The sequence below is a fragment of the Crocuta crocuta genome, unplaced genomic scaffold (genome assembly GCF_008692635.1).
Source record: "Crocuta crocuta isolate KB4526 unplaced genomic scaffold, BGI_CrCroc_1.0 scaffold56, whole genome shotgun sequence".
NCBI classification, from domain to species: Eukaryota; Metazoa; Chordata; class Mammalia; order Carnivora; family Hyaenidae; genus Crocuta; species Crocuta crocuta.
Genome location: NW_027531334.1, coordinates 6946095 through 6969043, shown reverse-complemented (window position 1 = coordinate 6969043; position 22949 = coordinate 6946095).

Below are 22949 nucleotides of genomic sequence, written 5' to 3'. Positions count from 1 at the left end.
AGCTTAGTGGGAGACCATTGTCCCTATGTAGGTAAGACCACTAAGAATGGAAACTGTTCAAGGATCAAGGTTTAGGCTACCCATCAGAGATACAGCTAAGGGACTGGTAGAAGGTAAGGAGATCACAGAATAGCTAACAGAAAAAGGAAGGCATAACTACCAGCTCAGGCTTCGGGAGAAGTGGCAGATAGAAAGACTATGGCCTATTTCCTTGATTGCTGTGACATGACTTTGAAAAGAGTGTCTTCTCTCCATATTGCTGTAGAGTATGTTGATGGTGGTTAAGTATTCCTTTTGGACTCTAGATTGAAGCAGAATTTGAGGGTGAATAAATATAACCTAAAGTAGAACTTTGAGGAGTTTGAGGGAACAGCAGTCTGGTGCCAGTGTTTGAACTGTTTATTATTGGTTCATGATGCAGGAAGTATAGAAATAGAGTTTTTAAAATTACTCTGTTAGATCGCTCTCAAGGTTCCTGTGCCTACTGTATATAATAATAAAAAATCAAATCTTTCATTTTATGTTTAATTTCTTTTATCTAGCAATTCATTTTTATTGTATTTTCTCAGTGAATTTATCCGTGACAGATTAGAAACAAAAATTTACTGTTCCTTTACTATAGATGGTTTGAGAAGCGCTGATCTCATTGAGCAGTGTCCTTGTGAAATCTATTATTACTCGGGGAAACAGCAGCTTGTGTAACTTGGACTGCTTCCCGCAGTGCAGGAAGTAAGGAAGCTTGCCATTATTCATAGAGTATTTGGGTGTTGGTACGTGAAGGCAGCTATGGCTGTTTGGAAATGCGTATGTGTGATCAGCAGGCAAAGGTGCACGTGTGGAAATATACCAATGAGCTGACTGTACATCTTATATTCCGTTGCCCCCTCTCCCTCCCATGGCTGGCTTTTCCAAGAGGAGAAGTATAGAACCAATTCTTGGTCTCTCCGGTCTGGGAGCAGAACTGTGATCTAGTCAGGTGGAAGTTGGTTGGAACGGAGTCCCTGTGTAAGAGAACCCGAGAAGGCTCCGGCTTCCTGCTGTCAGTGTTCCTAGTATTGTCTGGGCCTTTGCTCTTTTGAAGCTTGGAGATTTGTCCTTCAGTGCGGGAGTTCCACAGTGTCCTTCTATTACATTTCCTCCTTGTTTAAGTCTTAAATCCATTGCTTGTCGCTACAGAAGTTCTTGCAGTTTTAAAGGCATTTGATAAATATTGCCAAATTGCTTTCCAGAAAGTTGTAATATCAGTGTATGCCATCGCCAATGATATGTCTCTAAGCATCTCTTCCAGGACTGAATATTAAATGTATATATGTATATGTGTGTGTGTAGGTATCTGTCTCTCTACCTAATCTTTGTCGTTCTGTCAGGTTAGAAATGAAACCTTATTTGACATTTTTTTCATATTTTTTAATATTATTGAAGGTAAATTTGGGAGGGGGATTAGGTTTCAGGACACTTTTAGATGCAAGTTATAGGAACCAGATTCAGATTAACTTAGGCCAAAAAAAGAGATTTGGTTAGCACACGTGAAATGGAAAGATACTGGGGTGGTCTATAGGCTTGAATGAAGAAGTGTGAGAACCAAGGCCATGAGGACATGCTTATTGGCTAGCACTTCTGTCTGCTCTGGTGTACTCACCTGCTTGTCATCATACTCTCTACGTACCACCCCCGCACTGATTGATTTCTTTCTGTCAAATGGTTCTTTTCATGTCGCAGGAGTTTATTGCTGCCAGTAGTTTCACGTTCTCCCAGCCTGAGCCTTAGTGGAAAAAGATCTTCTTATTTAATGGTCAGAAGTGCTTTGGCCTTTCTTGAATCACTTTCCCACTCTTTGAATGGGGTGCCAGGATTTGCCACACTTGGATTATTGCCCTATCCTTGGTGGGAATGGTAGAGTAGGACATTGTGGCCAACACAGATTAGCAGCACCTCTCCCCTCCAGAATGAAATGAAATGGCCAAGAAGAGTTCCTCTGAAGGCAGGGTATAGCTGGGGAGGCAGAAATGTCCTCTACACATTTAGCAGAAACTCTTGACTTTGAGGAGATTGATTACATGTTGATATCAATGTTTAATAAAGACTAAGACAGCAATGGTATCTAGGTAGGGTGACCATATAATTTATCATCCAACCTGGGACACTGTGAAAGAAGCTACTACTAATATTTAACAGAATGCACAGTTAATGCTATTTGAAGAGCTGAGCAAGTGGAAGCAGAGAGGGTGCTTGGAATTACTACACTAATCTCTTTCCTAAACCACGCATAGTTTTATAATCACCACTGACCGTTTGCTAAGAGAGAACAACTTCCTCGAATCAGGGCCAAAACTGAAATGGCAAAGATTCAAAAAGGCTAAAGCCGCACTGGAAGGAGCCATTTGCTCCTGGATAGCTCATTCTCTGAGGAATAACCTAAGGGTCATGAATCACTGAGGCCACTTGTAAAGTTTCATAGTAGAGCAGTGGTTAATGGAAGGCCTCAAAGTCACGAGCCTGATGTAGTTCGAAGTCCTGGCTTTGCCATTCACTAACTGTGATGTTGGGCAAGTTATTTAACCCCTCTAAACCTCAGTGTCTTCGTCTCTAAGATGGAAATTAGAGTACCTCACATGACTGTGTTTAGATTTACAACATATATAATATTATTATATGCTTACTAGCACTGAGATGTTAGCTGCTAATATTACCAAAAGAAGTAACCGATGCAGCAGAGAGAAAACTATAGTTTGTTTTGTTTTAGCAGATAGGACCTCCTAGTAAACCTTGCTCATAAGGGTTCTTTTATCTATCTTTATTTACTTACATAATCTTGTCTTCTGACTTGCCAATTCTCCCCACCCAAGATCCCCACAAATGTAGACAACATCCCATTTTATGGCAAAGGAGGAGTAGCTTAATGTCTCCTATGTGGCTTAAGAATGACTTTGTGTTTGTTACTTGTGTCATGGGGGCTTTTCAAAAATGATTTCAGTATTGGTAAAGAGAATCTGGTTCACAGAATTTTTATTTTTATTTTTTTTTAAGTTTTTATGTTTTATATTTGAGAGAGAGACAGAGACCGAGACAGGCAGAGAGAGAGTACAAGCAGGGGAGGGGCAGAGAGATGGAAACAGAATCTGAAGCAGGCTCCAGGCTCTGAGTGGTCAGCACAGAGCCCAATGCGGGGCTCAAACTCACGAGCCATGAGCTCGTGACCTGAGCCAAAGTCGAATGCTTAACCGACTGATCCACCCATGCACCCCACAGGACTTTTAAAGTCAGTATGCAGTGAGGAGTGGCAATAGATATGGTCCCAGATACGGCTCAAGAGGTAATTGTGTTGGGAATTAGGGTCACAAGTCGTGGGAACAACAGGGTCAAGGAATGTTATTCAGTTTTTAGGCACAGGGCGAGAAAGAAAGGGAGCGGCCTGGGTCAGGAGAAGGGTTAAGGTCTAGAGAAAGATAAGAGGGGACAGGATTGAGACAGGGAGGAATTACCAGAAGATGGGTTGATAGAGAGGAGAGCAGATGAGAGAATGTATATTTCTCAAAGAAGAAAGTGGTTTCTAATCCTTACTCTCCGAAGATCAGCTAATGCAAGGAGAAGCGGTCATCACTGCACAGTGACTTGTGCTGGGCCTGGACCTCACTGCTTTAGATGAGATCATGAACAAAAATGCCTCCGATCAGCACTGGTCAGTGTCTGTCTCCTGCCCCCCTCTTCCCTCTCACTCTCTCCTATTGTCCCTCCCGGAATGTTCCAGTATCTGTACTGAACCCAGAAAACCCCCAGGAGAACTCCTAGCTATAGAAATAAGTAGAACTGAGCAGAGGCTGCCTTACCAGGTGCACCTGGGCAGCTTGATCTGTGAGTGGACCAGTACATTTGTGTGTATGAATGAGCCAAACTCATTTACTCTGCTTTTGAAAGGTCTACAGACCAACTTAAAACTTTTATATTGTCTCTTCTCTAGTCTTAACTTAAGAAGTTTTTTTTAAATTTTGTTTATTTTGAGGGGGAGAGAGAGACCGAGTGTGAGCAGGGGAGGGGCAGAGAGAGAGGGAGATACAGAATCGGGAGAAGGCTCCAAGCTCCAAGCTGTCAGCACAGAGCCTGATGCAGGGCTCAAACTGATGGACCACAAGATCATGACCTGAGCCGAAGTCATTTAACCAACGAAGCCACCCAGGCATCCCTAGTCTTAACTTTATAAATTCAACACTAAGCTTATGATGTTGAAGTATACATCATTGCATTATGACTTGTCAAATTCATTCTTTCTACCAATATGCGAGTTCTAGTTATATACTATGATGTTACTTTACTACTTGATAGCCTTATTTTCAAAGGCCTTTTGAAAACAAGCATTTACTCTTTTTTTTTTTCTTAGAAAGAAATAAGGACAAACAGGGGCCCTGGAGAGTAAAATTTAGCCAAACCCTTTTCTAGCTGTATACTAGAAAGCTTTCATATGTGCAAGATACTACTTCAGCTGAGCATCAGTATTTTCCACTTAATGCTGACACTAAGAAGAAAGGACTTTTAAGGCTAATGTGGTTCTGCTGTTAGAAACGTCTTCCTACAGAAAACTCCAGGCACACTAAACTTCCTACAAACTTCTAATGGCTCATTACTGATGCTTGCTTTGGCTTCAAGATTAAAAGCGGTTTTGCCACCATTAGCAAGCAGATGAATGTCTCTGACTCGACTTTGTTAAAATAGGATACCACTTCTGCCAATATTTTGTTGTAGTAGGAAGAGAGATTTTTTTTTCCATTGATTTATTTATGTAGACAAAAATGGCACCTACTTCCTCCGTCAGTAGCTCTCTGTCAGGGAAAAAAAGATATTTTTATTTCATGTCACCTTGCAGTACTTGCAAACACTTGTAGGCCCAAGTCACAGCAGTTTAAATGTATTCCTTAATTAGCAGGAAATCTAAAGGTAGAGAATCCAGAACAGGCTGGAGTCAACTGTATCATTACAAACCCCAAATTTTTCTCTTTCTGTAATTTCTGTGATCCTTGTTATGTTGACTTTTTAATCTTCTCACTTGTTTCTTCACATCTGGACGGTGGTTCCTGCAGCTGCAGCGTAAAATCAGTGCTCAGAAAGTAGAAGGAAGGGGGTTGCCCTGAAATTCTGCTCTTATAACTATCCCTCTTACACGAACACAAAAGTTGCCACAGAAGGCCTCCCAACAGACTTCTGCTTATGGTCCATTGGTGAAATCAGTATGGAATTTTTTTTTCCTGCAGTTTGATTTCAGTAGTTCAATTCAGAGACAGAGCAGTGCAAGAGGCTTGGCCATGCTTTCCTATTTCCGTGAAGCTAAGACTTAGAAGGAGTGAAAGGCAGATGTACAGGCATTACAGTTGGGTTTCCATACTCAAGAGTTGTGGGAACAGGACTAGTTGCTGGACTCTCAATTTCCAGGAAAGTTGGGAAGTTCTGATTGGGTTCTAGCTCTTTGCAGTGGTCACTACCCCAGCTCCTCCTCCCGGAATGTGGAGGACTGTCCCTCCCACTCTGAGCCAGCGTGGCCATCTCATTTACCCTTTCTGGACCTTCTCCCTTCCATTAGCTAGAGGTGGTCACGTCTTGGCCAGGGCTGGGCAGAGAGAGCGTTCTGCTAGCAAAGAAGAAGGGAAATGGTACCAGTGTCTGTCACGGCATCCCTTTCACATTTTCTCTATTTCACAGTATTTAGTTTGCTTCTAAATGTTTTCCTGCCACGTTTACTTTGTTGATGCTTACAGGCTGGCTCCTTTTATTTATCTGCTACAATCCCACTGGTGGGATCTTTCTGAAAGACAAGTCTGACTTCATCATTATCTTTCTATTTCCTTAGTGTGGCTTACAAGATCTGGCCCTTGCATACACCTTTCCAGCATTTTCCCTTCTACATGGCCTGCTTGGTTATTTGTGTTCTCTCTCGTGGCTGCATCTTTGTTTTATTGTCTACCTAGAAAACATCTTTCCCCTTTACTTCCCTCTACTCCTTCTCATAGGACAGCTTATCCTTGCCCTTCAAAACTTAATGCTTTGGGAAGCTGTCCTTAACATCCTGCCCTCACTAAGCTCAAGAACTTTCTTCTGTCCTTCTGTAGCCCCTCAGGGAGTTCTTATTGCTGCCTGTATCTCTGTATTATGATTTGTTTGTTTCTATAATCCATCTATCTTTGGTACCAGATTGAGCTTTGTGACATTAGAGACTGTCTGACTCATCCCTGCATAGCCTGTGACCCATAGGAGATGCTCAAATTGTAGGTTTTCAATGGCAGAAAAGACAGTTATGCTTGGCGGACAACAGAGGGGGGGAGCCGTACAAAGGATGATCTAATCCTGTTTCCTAGGAGGTCAGGATAAATTTGAGGTATTTCATTTTCTCTTGTTTCTCAGAACTTTAACGTTGTCGGACACTAGAAATGGTTTGGGAGTAGAAGATAGGGCCAGAACAATGAAGCTTTACAAACAAGGGTTATTTGGCAGAATTGACTCTGAACTATAGAGAAAGCTCACTGATAGAAAGTCAATCTCACAACCACTATATTGTGTAAATGACCCAATAAGCTGTGCATGCAGACCGAGGCCCTGGTCCTCTCTGTCTCGTGCGCCAGCTAGTTGAGTTAGCTACACCTTTAAATTCTAAGGACTAATAGCTGAGTAATTCAGGTGCACGTAGGCACAAGTACCTGTCAGAAAGCAGTCCTTTATAAAGCATCACTTGATAAAAGCCCTAAGCAGTCTACACAGCTAGGAATAAGTCTTGTAAAGACCGTTTTGCCCAATTTTTTTTTAACACCAAATCCTTGATTCTGATATTCCATTACAGGTCACTCAACCCCAGCATCTTGATATGTAGGGACAAGAAAGGTTCTTTACTTCTGGAATTGTAAGGAAGACAGAAGGATTGAGGCAAAATGGCTAATCTCATACTGAGAATGATGAACATTGAATATGTCAGTCACCATACAATAGACGTATTTAAATATAGCAACCATGACCACAGTAGAATGAGATTCTGATGCCAGAATTGGATGATAAACCTGAACCAACCTTAGGAAGGAAGGATCTTTTGACCCCCCTTCCCCATTCACCCCAACCCTCCCAGGTACTACTGCTGCTTCTGTGTTACAGATACTTTGTCTCACATTGTCTGTGGGGGAGGCCACCACATTCATGGCATTACTTTCCTTGAAATCCTTACATCTGACACAATCAGGCCCGGTAGTTGGTCTAATTAAAATTAAAAAAAAAAAAAAGAGGTATCCAAATGATATATTTTAAATGTTTTAAAAATTAAAATAACAAAAGTCTATCTACTTTCTAGTTTTGTTTTGATTGGAGGGGGTCAAGGCCTTGTTCTGAGTGTGGAGCATTGCTTGATTTTCTGTTACCTTTCTTGCACAAACATAGTAGGGCAGCACCCAGTATTTCCAAGTTTCATTTCTTGAAAATGGCCAAAGAACTTTGTGCTCAGATTGTTATAGAAGAGTTTGGCTCCTTCTGGATCTTTACAGTTTTCTTTCAGTCTTTTACTATTGTGTCTCCAGCACCTTGATCCAGTAGCAGAATTTTCTTCTCTCCTATTTTGTGACTTGCTTTTATTTAGTCTTTCACAGAGCATTCATCTTATTCAACTTAGCTTTTGGAGAAACCCCAGGTTTGTCTTGCCCTTGCATTTAATCAATTAACATTTAAATTATTCAGTGATGATCACGCGCTGAACTGGCAGGAGGAGCAGTATACAGAAACAGCAGGCTGGCTTCTCAGGGGCACTCGGCATGCCACGGCCATCTATCTGTGTGTTTTATAGAGGAAGAGCTGACTGTTTTTCAAGCAGTCCTTGGCCTTACATCTGCACGTGTTCAAAACTCACTCCACTTAATGGAGACTTATTCAACTGTTTACTACCTTTCTGTGCTCAACAAGATGCCTTCTGTCTGCCTTTTTAACCCTGGCATTTTCTTTTGTCTGTTGTCTCGGCTTTGCAGCATCCTTGCTTTTAAAAAAACAAAAATAAAGAAAATAAAAACCCCACCACTCTGTCCAGCTATATTCTTTCTGGTATAGAGCACTATTGAGGAGGATTATATAATCAATGTTTTGGGCAGGAAGAAACGTTTTGTGAGAGGAGTCTGAAGTGGAAAATGGCCCTTGGAGACATAGTACTGCCCCTCATTCCCATTCTTTCTCTTGGGCTCGGCTTGCAGGGGACCAGCCCACCAAAGATGGGGATTTGTGGAGCATTTTCAGGAGGAAAGTGTGCAGTGTGGGAGCAGGATGGGGCGGCAGAAGGAGCTGAGCAGGGCTGTGGCTTCAGGTGAAGGCTCAGCCTCATTCCCTGGGGAGCTCTGGACCACAGAATGTTTCTTCCCTTGAAGCCACTCCGGGGGCAGGGAGCAGGGAAAGAATGCAACTCCCAGAACCACAGATTTCAGCGCCTGAGGGCAATCATCTCGAAAAGGTGGCAGTAGCTGAGCAATGTGTGCATGAAACCTGAGCTAGTAAAAGTGACCCCAGGGGATCTGGGCAGGAGATTAATGGCCTGCTAATGTACAGAATATCAGATATTAAATGTGTGGCATTTCTAAAGTAGCGACTTTTATTAGACCCGAATTATGAGTCTTCCTAGGTTTTCTTGGCTTTACTGATTTTCTGGGCCCTCAACTTGTTGGACAAAGAGGGCCCGCCCTCTAACATCACTGCCCCATTTCTAAATGTCAGCAGCTGGATCTGCCTTCCTGGGAGAGGCTCACTTCTGTAAGTCCACCATTGCACCCACCGCAGTGTGAGCTTCAACAACCACAGTCCAGACAGGAGTATCCAGGGGAAACTCACAGAGGCTGTGGCTTCCCCTGTCCTGTATTCCCAGACTCAGTGAGGTAGGACATCTGGCTTCCTTAGTGGCTGTCCTGAGGGACCAGGTACACAACCAGAAGGAACAGGGGAGTGAAACTCTCATGGGGAAAACCCACAAATGAATTCCTTTTATTCTTTTGCTCCGATGGATTGTTTGGAAGTGCTGTGATTCTGTAGAGGATGCCTGGAGATTGTCCTTCGCGATTGAGCCCATGGCTCTATTTTCTGTTCTAAAGCTGTGGCCAGCAGGACAACTGTCACCTCCTATCTACTTTCCCTCCTTCCTAGTTTCACTTTTCCTCTTCCTTCACTCTTCCCGCCCTGCAGCTGCCCCTCTCCGCCTCCCCCAGAATGTACTATAGTGTGCACCTTAGCCCAGTTATAAAGTCCTACTCCTCCATCCACAATGATGGATTTTTTTTTTTTTTATGGGTTTGAGCCCTACACTGGGCTTCAGATTCTGTGTGTCTCACTTTCTGCCCTTCCCCCACTCACACTGTCTGTCTCAAAAACAAGTAAACATGAAAAAAAAAGAAAGATAGTTGGTGACAGTAAATTTACCATACAGTTGGTTATTTTAATCACTACTTTTCAGACCACATATGCCTTTGATCCTGTCCATTAACCCATTAATGCAGAAAATTGGCAGTAAATTCTGGTATTTCTGTGTTTTATAAGAATGAGGGAATCAGCAGATAAAACCCAGGGTAGGGAAGAGGAGAGGATTTAGAGGGACCAAATTAGCTCAGCACGTGCACCTTGGGCCTGGAGAATGTGTGTGGAGCAGGTGTGGATGACATAGATCCGGACACAGGTGTAGGTACAGGCAACTGTCAGCAGGAAAGGTGTTTTGAAGACTATGGGGAGGGGGTTCTGAGATCTGCAGAGAGGACAGGGCACGAGGAAGGAATCCGAAATCTTCCAATCTTCCACATTGGAAGAAACCAAAAGAGAACCTGAAACAAAGCACCCCTAGAGATTCAAAGTTTCAACCCAATGTGTCCTAAATGGGTGGGTTTTCATTGTAAAACATCAGGGGGAGGTTTTGAGTAGAGTGGGTAATCCTAAAATTGTTCTTTTGTTCTTGTTTTCATCTTAACAAAGTCAATCCTATTAAAATCGAAGTGGATGCTAAGGAGAAATCCCTAGGATGCTACAAAGAGTTTCCTTTTGTTATGATTTTCATGAATTGGCTCAGAGCCAAGAGCACTTCACAGAGGCATTGAATTTAAAACCCATGTACAGAAGCCTGTAGCACCCTGGAAGGCATTCAGAAAGGGAAGTGGCACAGTTCAAGGGATGTAAAACATTCCTGTTTTTCAGGGGGAAAAAAAGAGCATTGACTTGCGATGTGGCTCAGGTCCTATTTCCGCCAGCAGTTATGAGCCGGGACTAGTCTTGAGTGGTACTGATGTGCAGGCTAGAGAGTCTGGCCTGAACACAAGTGAAGTTTGTCATTGTCATCCCAGTTAGTGCTGATGGCTGCAGGCAGTGTGGTCTGGAGCTGTCAAGATGGACACAGGGGTAGTCGGTCTGTTCTCTTTGTTTCATGTTTGTAGAATGGTTTCAATTTTCTCTTCTGTCTGATTAGCCTTAGCATCTGGATTTCTTTTTGCCATGTTACATTACAGAGACTGCCTCTCTTTGCCATTCTCCCCCACATCTGGAATGCAGCCAAAATGTACCAGAACAAGATGCTTCTAACATTTGAGCCCTTTTGTAAGGATGCTGATTGCAACTTGGGTGACTTCAGTTTAATCCAAGGTGGAAGATTTCTGCTGCTTGGGGGAAGGAAATAAATGTCTAAAAATAAAACTTGGGCATAAAAATAGGGCCAGATACTCATTAACTCCCTCACTTAGCTGAATGCTGAAATTATTTCAACAGAACTAAATCAAGCATTTGTGTAGAAGGGGTTGAGTATGGGTTGGTTTTTTTTTTTTTTTTTAACTCATAGTACTTTATCTTAGACAATAAACGGGTTACTGTCATTTGTCATTTTATTCAAAATAACATGAGTTAATAATTCTCAAGAGCCTACTTCTCAGCTCATGCTGAGCCTTGAATTGGAGCATTAGTGTTCACAGGTTTTTAGAATGTATGTTGTGGATTCTTAATGGAAGAGGCTGAAGGGGCAGGAAGGGCCAGGAGCCAGAAGATACAAGGCTTGGTAGGCTAGGGTTAACAGTTTGGATCCGAGTATGGTGGGAAGCCACTAGAGGGATTTCATTAGGAGGATATCATAGAATGATTTATATTTTAAAATTATGACTCTTGGCTGTTGCATTGACAGTGGATTCTAAGGAGTAACCAGCCAAATATTTTAGATATCCAGGTAAGAGAGGATAGTGACTTTGGAAGAGATAGTAGTAGCAGAGTCGGTAAGTGCACAGATAATGGAGCTTTATCAAATCCAATAGCAAAAAAAAAAAAAAAAAAAAAAAAAAGACGGCACTCTTGGGTAATTTTGTTGTCTTGTTTGGGCTGAGGTGGGAGTGAGGTAAAAGTCAAGGGCTCATGTTGATTCTGTGTTGCCTATAGGCATCTGTCAAATGGGCAGCTGAATATATGACCTTGATTCAGTAGATGTGTTTGAAAGTCCTTCACATATAGATGATATTCAGAGCCATAGAATAGAAGAACTCACCTAGGGAGACAGTGTAGAGAAAGTCTAAGACCAGAGAACTTTCCATATTGTCACATAAATAGGGCAAGCAGAGGAGGAGGCCCAGGAGCTGATGGAGGGACAGCAGCAGCAAGGAAGGAAGAAGCAGAACAAGAATCTTCCAGGAGGGAGGTGACTGTCAATTATGTTGAAGGCTGCTCTGGGATTGGATCAGATGAGGACAAATCATATCCACTGTTTTTGGCGACACGGAAGTCCTTAGAAACACAGGGAGGGGCAGTTTATGGCATGTCACACAGACAGGGGCCAGAGTGGACTGAAGAGAGATAGTAAAGGGGAAATTGAGGGCAGCTCTTTAGAAAATTATTTCAAGACGTTAGTAAGAGCTAAGAAATAGATAGCTAACCAAGAGCCAGAGGAGAATACAATGCTCTTTTTTCATGTTCTTACAATAGAACTTACTCATGGTATTAATCTAGTGAAGAGAGAGAATCAAATGATTCAGTAAAGGAGGGGATATAATTGCAGGGACAAATTTCTTGCATGTAAAAAATATGAGCTACAGAGCAAAAGTGAAGGGTTTGGCTTTGTATAAGAAGAGAAGGGGAGACAGGAAAGGAAGACAGACACAGCTGTTAATGGGTTGGTTGAATTGATGTAGGGGGTGAGGGAGTACCCATAATAAATTATAATTCATGAAACCAGAGCATCAGCTGAAAGAGACCTGGAAAAAGGGGCTGTTGGAAATTTCAAGAAAAGGTAACAAATATTGGAGTCATTATGAAGAATGAGAAAGTGAACCTATATAGTAAGACATTGGACATGGAATGCCCCAAAGTTACCTGAAGCAAAGTATATTCAAGTGACTTATTGTTTGGAAAGTGTTTAATTCTTTTTTTTTTTAACGTAGTCTATAAAGGTAAAAAATATTATTATACATTTACAGATGTTCATGCAGAAGATGAGCTTAGTGATTACTTGTAATCTTACTATTCAGAAATATCATTGTGCCACATCTTTTCATACATTCTACATGCAAACACATCTACAAGAGAAAATATAAAGGTTTTCTTTTCTTTTTTTTAATGTTTATTTTGAGAGAGAGATAGAGAAAGAGAGCAGAAGAGGGGCAGAGAGAAAGAGAGAGAATCCCTAGCAGGATCTGCGCTGTCAGCACAAAGGCCCACATGGGGCTTAATGCAGGGCTTGAATTCATGAACCATGAGATCATGAGCTGGGGAAATCAAGTCAGACTCTTAACTGACTGAACCACCCAGGTATCCCTAAAGGTCTTATTTTCATAACTAATATGATTTTACAAGTTTTTGCTTTGCCAAACATTTTATCTCTTGCTCTGGGCTATTGGAGTGACAACTTTGTCGTATTGTAAATGTGTTCTGTTTATTTGTATCTTAATATATTCTTGTTGCTTTTCCAGTTTTTATGTAGATCTATATAAAAAACGTATAGTCCTGCTAAAGAAGGCCCTCATCTAACAATCTAATATATGATTGTTTTCTTCTAGTTTTTAAAATGCAAAGATGAAATTATAAATTATTCTATCAGCTTTTATTTTTTATTTTTTTAAACTTTTATTTATTTTAGAGAGACCGAGAGAAACAAGAGTATGAATGGGGGAGGAGCAGAGAGAGAGGGAGACCAGAATCCAAAGCAGGCTCCAGGCTCTGGGCAGTCAGCACAGAGCCCGACGCGGGGCTGGAACCCATGAACCGCGGGATCATGACCAAAGTCAGATGCTTAACCAACTGAGCCACCCAGGAGCCCCTATCAGTTTTTATTTTGATGTGATAAGTGAATTAATTTTTTTTTTAATTTGAGAGAGAGAGAGCGAGAGCGAGTGCAAATGCTAGTGCACAAGCGGGGGAGGGGCAGAGAGGAGGAGAGAGAATCCCAAGCAGGCTCCACAGCATCACCACACAGCCACAGGTGGGGCTGGAACCCACGAACCTGTGAGATCATGGCCTGAGTTGAGATCGAGGGTTGAATGCCCAACTGACTATACCACCCACATGCCCCCAAATGATATTTTTTGAATAGTTTTAATTATTCTTAAAGCTCATATCCTACAGCAAATTTATGATACAACTTTTTAATAGTATGGCTCCCAAGTGATTTCTTTTAAAATTTCTTTTAGAGGTTTTTAAAGCTAATCATATGCTATTCTTTAAACAAGCTATTTTTTAAGAATAAAAATGATCTACAATCCTATCATCAGAGAAAACCAGTTATATGTTACTTACTTGGAATTATATTGTGTGTATACAGTTTGCCATCTATATTTTCTTATGTTTTTTTTTAGTTTTTGAAACATCCACTGTAAATTGTGATTTTAATGACTGCATTATGATCTGTACTATTATGGTTATAAGAATGTTTCTAGATTTTTTGTGTATGTGATTATATTTTATTAGTATTTTTGTGTTTTTTTTTACATTTTTAAGAGACAAAGAAGAGTACAAATTGGGGAGGGGCAGAGAGAGAATGAGACACAGAATCTGAAACAGGCTCCAGGCTCTGAGCTGTTAGCACAGAGCCTGATGTGGAGCTCGAACCCACAGACCGTGAAATCATGACCTGAGCTGAAGTCTGATGCTCAACCGAGTCACCCAGACACCCCATATTATATTTTATTGTTTTAATGTTTACTTTTGAGAGAGAGAGAGAGAGAGGGAGGGAGACACAGAATCTGAAGCAGGGTCTAGGCTCTGAGCTGTCAGCACAGAGTCTGATGCAGGGCTCAAATTCAACAAATCGTAAGATAACAACCTGATCCAAAGTCAGACCCTTAATGGACTGAGGCACCCAGGCACCCCTCTTTTGGTGTATGATTATAAATACCATAGTTGACATCATTGGCATTAATACTTAACTGAGTTTGTTTTTAGTATTTTTACTGTAAAAGCACTGCATATCCACTGTAGAAAGCTTTAAACATAACAAAAACTGTTCTCCAGAGAACCACTGTTGACCATATACCAAATCTTTATTTACTCAACAGCCATTTCTCACTACCTACTAGACAGTAGACACTGCTTTAGATGTGATCAGCTCTGCAGAGTTAATATCCTAGTGTGTATTTAGTGACATGGCTCTCGCCTATGTGCAGAAATGGGTGTGCTTTTAAAAAGGGATTATGCTACTTACAAGTTACATTGTAATCTGATTTTTCTCCTGTAAAATTAAAAACTTCTTTCCATGCCATTGAACCAACTATTACAATATCATCTTTAACGACTGCAGAAGAATGATTGGTATGGATGCACCATAGTTTATTTAACTGATCTACGATAGATGCTTTCTTTCTTTCTTTTTTTTTTTTAAACATTTATTTTTGAGAGATGGAGTGAGACAGACCATGAGTGGGGGAGGAACAGAAAGAAAGAAGGAGACACAGAATCTGAAGCAGGCTCTGGGCTCTGAGCTTTCAGCACTGAGTCCGACACGGGGCTTGAACTCACAAACTGTGAGATCAAGACCTGAGCCAAAGTTGGAAGCTCAATGGACTGAGCCACCCAGATACCCCAAACACTTTCATATCCTATTCCTATTTGCATTTGAAATCTATAATATGCATGTTTTGCTTGTCTTTGATACTGTAACTAGTGTGATCTCCATACGACATGAAGGTACAGGAAGTGCTGTCTGTCATCCTCACCCCTGGCTCACCTCTAAGTGGATTTCACGGTGAGTTCCTTTATAATGTAACCAAGTGTTATTTGTACCACTAGATGGGAACATGAGCACACAATGCAAGGTGGTGGTTTCCTCTGTAGCCATAGCATTGTGACCCTTTCTAAAAGGTCACTTGAAGAGAAATAGGAAACAGACTGGAGGTCCTGCATGAAGATTAAAAATGCTGTTTTCTCCTGTCTACTCTAAAGCTTTTCCTAATGTGTTATCTGCTACCAGATATAAAATCACTAGATAGGCAAGTTTGATTGACTGGTGATTGATTTTTTTCCCCAAGGGTAAGCTTGGTGCTTAACACTTAACAGAAGGCATTAGCTTCTTTGCTTCTTGTCCTGTCATGGGCATTTTTAAATTATCCATGAGATATTAGAGGTGTTTATTAGCAATTAGGGAGGTTGACAAAAACACTCCCTTTCTTCCCCACCTTTCCGTGTCTTTCTCTCAGCATAAGAGCGTACCCCTCTAGCTCTTTGTACATAAATAAACTAAATCTAAGGGAGAGAAGTGGGACATAGCAGACTAGAAGGAGCTCCAGAGGAGAAGGCAGAGGAAAACGACTGTGACAGGTCCACATGAGCACTTAATTCTCTTGTCTTGGGTAGGTTTGGCCAAGGTCCAAAGGAGTTTACTCTGTTCTCTTTCTAGTCCTATTATCCTAAAATCCATAGAGAGGGTACACAATCTACCTACAATGTGTCATGAATTAGTCAAAGAAGCTATATGCTACCTTCAAGGATTATGATATGGCTAAATATATTTTCTTTGCAAAAACATTGATTGTGACAAGTCCATCTGCTTTTTCTTTTTTTTAAAGTGGAATCCATTTCAAATAACTGATTCTTTTTTTTTATGTTTTTTTTTTAATTTCTGAGAGAGAGGGAGACACAGAATTCGAAACAGGCTCCAGGCTCTGACTAGCTGTCAGCACAGAGCCCGACGAGGGGCTCGAACCCACAAACTGTGCGATCATGACCTGAGCTAATGTCGGACACTTAACTGACTGAGCCACCCAGGTGCCCTTCATCTGCTTTTCAAAGTCAACTTCTGAAGTTAATAGTAAACAACTATATGTATAAATATATATTGCAGGATGATTGGACTTCCACGTTAATATCCAGAACACTATTCCTTAGCTATATTTCATTTGACACATAGGACATCCTGAGAGGTGTCCTAAAGCCAAAATACATGAGTCATTTCATTTTACCTCTTGGGCCCCTCCTGCCCGTGTGCTCTCTTGCTTGAGATTAAGGTCTGCATATTCCTAACAGATTTCTGAATCCAGCATTGTCTTCTACATACTCCAAATATTTCCCGATGAAACCAGGTTAAGTTGGTTCTATTTGTTTAGGGCCTGCTGACTCTAAGCTAGCTGAATAAACGATTTTGTTGTTGTTGTTGTAAGTATTAGAAGTAAATGGGTTCATGGAATAAAAATCAGCAGGACTCTTTTGTGTATATAATACACAATTGCAGAAACTCTTAACACAAGCCTCATGGCTTGTTTCTAGTAATCAGACTAGTAAGGTTTCTTGATGGTATGGTCTTAATTCCAGGCTGCTGACCCAGCATAATTCTTCTAAGTGGTCCTTATACAGCCCTTGATAAGCATCCATCGCTAATTCCCCTCATAACTGCTCTTGATTTTTAGATACATTTCTATTGTCTTCCTCAAATCTTGATGATATTAAGGAAGAGCAAATAGTCATTGGAAGACTTGGTGAAGATGGAATGCCCCCTTGCTTATTTAAGAGTGCACCTGAAGTAGTAATTCATTGGAAGAATCAGAGCTATGTGTCCTCACACTACAAAGACCGTGACTATTTGGAAAGGCAAGATCATAGATGTACAAACAGGATATCCCTCTTTCATAGTGAAATTTACAATGGGAACACCTCCTTATCTTTGAGAAGATTAAGCCTTCTCTATGAAGGACTTTACATATGTTTTGTGGGAACAGCATCTAGAAACATCATAAACAAAGTAGTATTAAAGGTGGGAGGTAAGTATGCACAAAGGGTTTTATAAAACACAGCAATAATATCATTCCATGTTTTTCTAAAATATCTTTTTCTTAATTGAATATGCTATGCGCTACCTTCCAAGTCAATACATACAAATCTACCTCATTTTTTAAATGCATGGTATCTCACAGTATAGACATTCCATATTTGATACATTCATTCCTCTACTGGTAGATGTTCAGGTATTTCCAGTGTTTTATGCAAAAATGTTGTGATGAGCATTCTTGTATTTAACAGTGGGAAATGATCTGAAAGAAAAGTATCAGAAAATTTTAATACATTACTTTGACACCTTAGTCTTGTCAGCATCTAATATGAATTTGTGGTCATATGCTATCTTTTAAAATGTTGAATTACTGGCTTAATTTTTGTTTTATTAAGTTAAATTTTAATTTATATGCTTTCCTCCTGTCCGTATTTATTTATTGGGGGGAGGGGCATTTTCTAGTGGGTTGTTTTATCCAGCACGTGTTTCTTCTCATCTCTCTTATTTAGCTGCTTCAGATCTTCATGCAGAAATCTAAAACTCATGTGTAAACAAAGAATCAAAAAGGCTCTGGGTTATTACCTGAAGAGTACAGAGTACTACATGAGCTCTAGTTTATATTTGTGGCTCATTGAGGTCATTAGATTTCTTTCTAGAATTCTTGCCAGAGAATGAAGATTGCTAGTTGCTAAGTATGTGCATATGCTTTTTTCTTTCACTTGTAGATAACCAGACTGTATCTTAAGTTTCTACAGAGTTTTTGTTTTCTTTTTCCTTTCATAACTGCCAAGTTTTACTCATAAAGCTTAGTTTTTCAATTCATGGGTATTAAAATAAGTGCTTTGCACAGATGGCTTAAAGAGAAGCTAATGACAGTCCCTCAAATGCTCTTCTTTCTCCCTCCTAGCTTTCATCACACCTGTGATAAAGTTTGACGAACACAGATAGCTCCTTAATATGCAGTGTGTGCGGTATTTATCTTCATCCACTTATCACATGGAAAATGGACAATACACCCATCTCTGAAAATAATATGGAAGAAACTGAGTCTTTGGGTTTTTATATAAATAGTATGATAAACATTACAGGATCAGATTTATCTTACAAATGTGCTATTGAAAACTCATTGCTGAAACAAATATGGACAGGGGAATAGACAATGAAAGGTAGGCTCCTTTGGGTTTTCCATGTGCATGTGCTATGTCGGAGGCTGGGAGAGAATTAGGATTCATTTACAGGGAAAAAAGGAAGCACCAAAGAAAGAAAATGCATCCGCACCAGTTAGAAGACCAAAACGATCATCGTAGGTTTGATATACACTGGCTGTCTTATTTTAAGCAACCATTTTTAGCTCTAAGCACTGGCTCCTCATTGGCAAAACAGAAGTAATTCCTACCTGTTAGGTGTTTGAATTGAAGGCAAACATTTGTGAAATGGAAAGTAGCAAATCTATTCATGAATATTATTATATTTCTCTATGATGTGTCCTCTAAACAGGATTTCCTACCTGCACTGCACTTCAAAAGATGAAAGGATACTTGACTATTTACAATCTGTGATGTTCGCCATTCTTCCAACTTCGCAAAAATTCATTAGTAGCATTGCCTCTGTTTGTTCTCTTTACATAGTATTATCCCATTAAGCTTTATCAACAGTGCTATCATAGCATGAAATGTTCTTGATGCTCCTTCCTCTTATTTATTTGAAAAAAAACTAACTTTGATCAATCTCTAAATCTATAACCTGCTATTTAAAATTAAGAGAAAGAAAAATTAATTTGATATTTCTTATGCAATTCCAAGGAAAAATGTTTTCTATTTTAGAAGCAAAGCAAAAAAATTTTTAAGTAAATCTTCATCATATGGAGAAAGTAGAAGTTAGCTATCCTTTTTGGGCTTCTTTCCCAAGTTTCGGATTCTCAAAGTGCTTGCCAAGAAGACCCTGAATTATGAGTGATTCACCAACTTTACATCATTCCAGCATTGAAGGCAGGAACACCCAATATTCACTTTTTCAGGCAGTAATGGGAATATGGAAAAGTGTTGAAATGAAAATGTTAATATTAAATTGTAAATACTTTCTATGGAAAATTATATTTTCTCACATTTATTCAGAATGGAGTATCCAGAAGCATCTACAGTTCCTTAAACTCAGTGCTATTTCCTCTTGTTGGGGATTTTTATATGCCAAGTTTGTTGCTCTCAGACTGTGAACTTAAAAATGTGGACTCTTACTCATTTCTGGATCCACAGCATCTAGTAAAAACATGTAAAAATTGAACTAGGAAAACAGCATAGCAAAGGGAGCAATTAATTCTGTTTCCTATGGTTGGATATGAATGGGGTTGTTAGAGAATATATGCTTAAGGAGGTTGCATTGGGCAGGAGTTTAAAAGAAAATGGGGAATTTCCAGAGGACATAGGCATTCCAGGTTAAAAAACACAAAAGCACAAAGGAGTAAATATTGCCTGAATTTTTAGAAGTGGTTGAGGGTGAAGCTAAAGTAGCAAGAGATAAACCTGGAGAGGGAGGCAAAAATCAGATTGAGGGCTTTGGTCTTGCTAAGTAGCTTGACCAGGGCTCTGGAGGAAGTATGGAGCCAAAGAAGGATTTGAGGCATCAAAGAGACCTGGATTTGCATTTGAGATGGCTCACTGTGGCATCAGTCTTGCAGGTGGAGTGTGAAGTAAGTCTAGAGCCTAGGGAGAGAATTCATGGTAATCCACAAAGGTCAGCTATGGAGCTACAGAATAGGAAAGAAAAGATGGATCTGGATCTAGAGGGGCAAGCTGAGAATACCTAGCATAGTCCCTGCTCTAACAGAGCTCAGTCCAGTGGGGGCTTACCTCCACATAGTTGGAAATATACTAGTAATGTGCAGGAACAGGGACTTTGTACAGAAAGAACAATTAATAAGTGGTTGAGACCATACAAGTAACAGGGATTACTAGGGAGTAGACAGTGACAAGAGGGGAGTTCTGGGGAATACTAGCATTTGAGGGGTCAACAGAAGACCACTGAGTTTGAAAGGCTGGCAGCAACATTCTTGAGTGCTCACTATAGGGCTGTAGGAGTTAGATACAAGGAGTGAAAAAGTACTAGCTGGCCCAGGTTTAGGCCTCCTTAAAAGTCTAAACTTAACCTTGGGAAGTGATAAAATGGTGGTAGCTCAGCTTTTCTTTAAGAAATGCATTTCTAAGTGTAACTTAGAATATTCATTTGAAAATTGTATTTTCATTGATGTTTCCTTTTCTATCCTGTTATTAGATGACCTTCGTAAAATGCAGAGTGAAATTGTTGCACTCTCATGAAAACTTGCAAATAGTTTTTTTTTTTTTTTTTTTTTTTTTTACTGAATCAAGATTTCATAGTCAATTGCTCCAAAATGGAAAAGGAGACCTCCTCCATCATGGCTCACTTTCTGACCTTCTCACAAGATACAATTATCAATGAACCCCGATTTTCATGGAACAAAGACCTAAAAAAACAGAGTCACTTTTCTGACTTTGAAGGATCTTAGTCTTTCAAACAGTGGGGAATACTTGTACAATATTTGTTCAAGCAAATATACCTTCCTCACCATCCAAATGCTGCAGATAGTAGGTAAGTTACAAGTAGGGTTGGGTAATGGATTTTGGCTATAGCAATAGAGAATGTGAATATCAAACAGGGAAATTAGGTTGGCATTTAAAGAATAATTTTGATTAGTATTCTTGAAAATGTTATCTATGGTGATACTTCTAGTCAAGATACTTCTTTCAAACACACAAAAATCTTGCATTGAAAAAAAACTTTTTACTCCCATATAAGATTTCCTCTTCATGGTTTCAGGGCTTCAGAAATGTAGAGGGAATTTACTTGATTTGGTGACTCATGATCTGAACATCCTCAATTTCTGCTTAACTACTATGCTTAACCTGTGCTTTAGAGCCTAGGGTTTGGGGAGTTGAGGCTTCAGGCACAGTAAGAAGTTAGATCTGGGACTCTGGTAGATGGTCTGTGAACCTGGTGGAAACAGTCACCAAAGGACTTTGGAAGCACTAAGTGATGCCTAATTCAGCTCATTTTTTACCTCTACTGATAGTTAACTGCCGAAAATCTTTATGGAGAGTGGACCAGAAATATTTTAGAGTGATGGCATATGTACTCCTGAAGTTGACTTTCTAGGTGGGCTGGTTGATCCCCTTACCCTTAAGCTATCTACTTGAGATCATAGATCATCTGTATTATGTATTAAAGATACTTGAGTCAGTTGAATACTTGCCTTAAAATTTTTCTATCATTCTAGTCATGAAAATTAGGAGGAATAACAAATATGGAGATAAGTTGTCCTTAGGTCAAGTGGTCTTCAAATAGAAGCTTCTAACACTGAGCACAATATTCCCTTTGTGGAGAGCTGTCATTCTGAGAATGCTGAAAAGTGGGGTGCATTTGAAGTGCCTATTTTTCTCCAAAATAAGAATGCTAGATTTATGTAAAATACAGCTAAGCTTTCATTCTATTTTTCAAACGTTGCCTCATTTTGGAGTGTGAGGAAAAAAGCAGGAAGAAACTGTCTGAAGACCACATATGACCCATCTTTCTAATCAGAGATCTAATCTTTAGTTTACACAAAGCATCAGGACCATCCCAAGTAAACCCTGGCCCATTGAAACCAGAGGAGGATCTTCTCATACTTACTCCCAGGGAGAGGTGTGTAGCGGGAGCTACCCCCACAGGGCAGAAAACAGGGCAAACACTACTAGTATCCTCGACACCATTCTTTTGAGGAAACTTGGTTTTCTGTTCCAAATTGCAATTTTCTACTTGTTATCTTGCCCTGGAGATGCTGCAACATTTGAAAAGGAGGCCCAGATTTGGGGGTAAGGGGGTTATGATTCCTAGAGTCTAGATCTACTCCATAAAAGTTACGCAGAATTGAACGGAAGTTAATAATTCTTGCTAAATTTTGTAGAATCACTATGTGATGTTGGGCAAATCTCTTTACAGATGGGGAAAAGATGGTCATGAGTAAAGTAAGAAAATGCTATGCCTTGCAGGGTTTTCTTCAGGAGGAAAAGTGTGCAAATGAAAACGCTTTTGAAAGTCAACATTTCTACTTAAATTGCTCACCCTCCATATGAGTATAGAATTTCAGAATGACACAATATAGAGAGAGAGACTAATGTTTTAGTGATTGCAAAACATTATTGATAAAGAGTATGTTCATAATAATGGGCATCTGTTGTATAGAGCTATTCATTGTAAAGACTAGCTATAAACATTTTTTCACCTTGAATCGGCCTATGTGCTCTAACGCTTGCCCCCACTCTGCAGAACATAGATCACAAGATGAGCAGGTAACTTAAGGTCTTCAAGTTTCTGCCTTCTGAGTCCTACTTCTTTTAATACTAATTACAATTATAGTTCCAACAACAATGCTGACAAAACTCTAGCTACTCCAATGATTCTGTGGAGTATTAAGCACTCTCTGTTCTCCTGGTGTTCACCTGTCACCTCTCACTCAAGACTGTGGCTCCTACACCACTCTGCTCATCACCTCTGTACTTACCCTTGTTCCTCTATGCCCCTGTCTTATTCAAGCCAAGGGTGAGCTCCGCTCTCCCTTCACCCTCCAAGGAGAATGGTGAGCTGAGGTTAGTCTAGAGTCCTAAGTATCCCTTTGTTGATTCCCTTTACAATATAAAAAATAGGAACTCACAGTGCATAATAGACTCATTGCCTTTCAAGTTTGCAGACTTTTTCTCCTCTG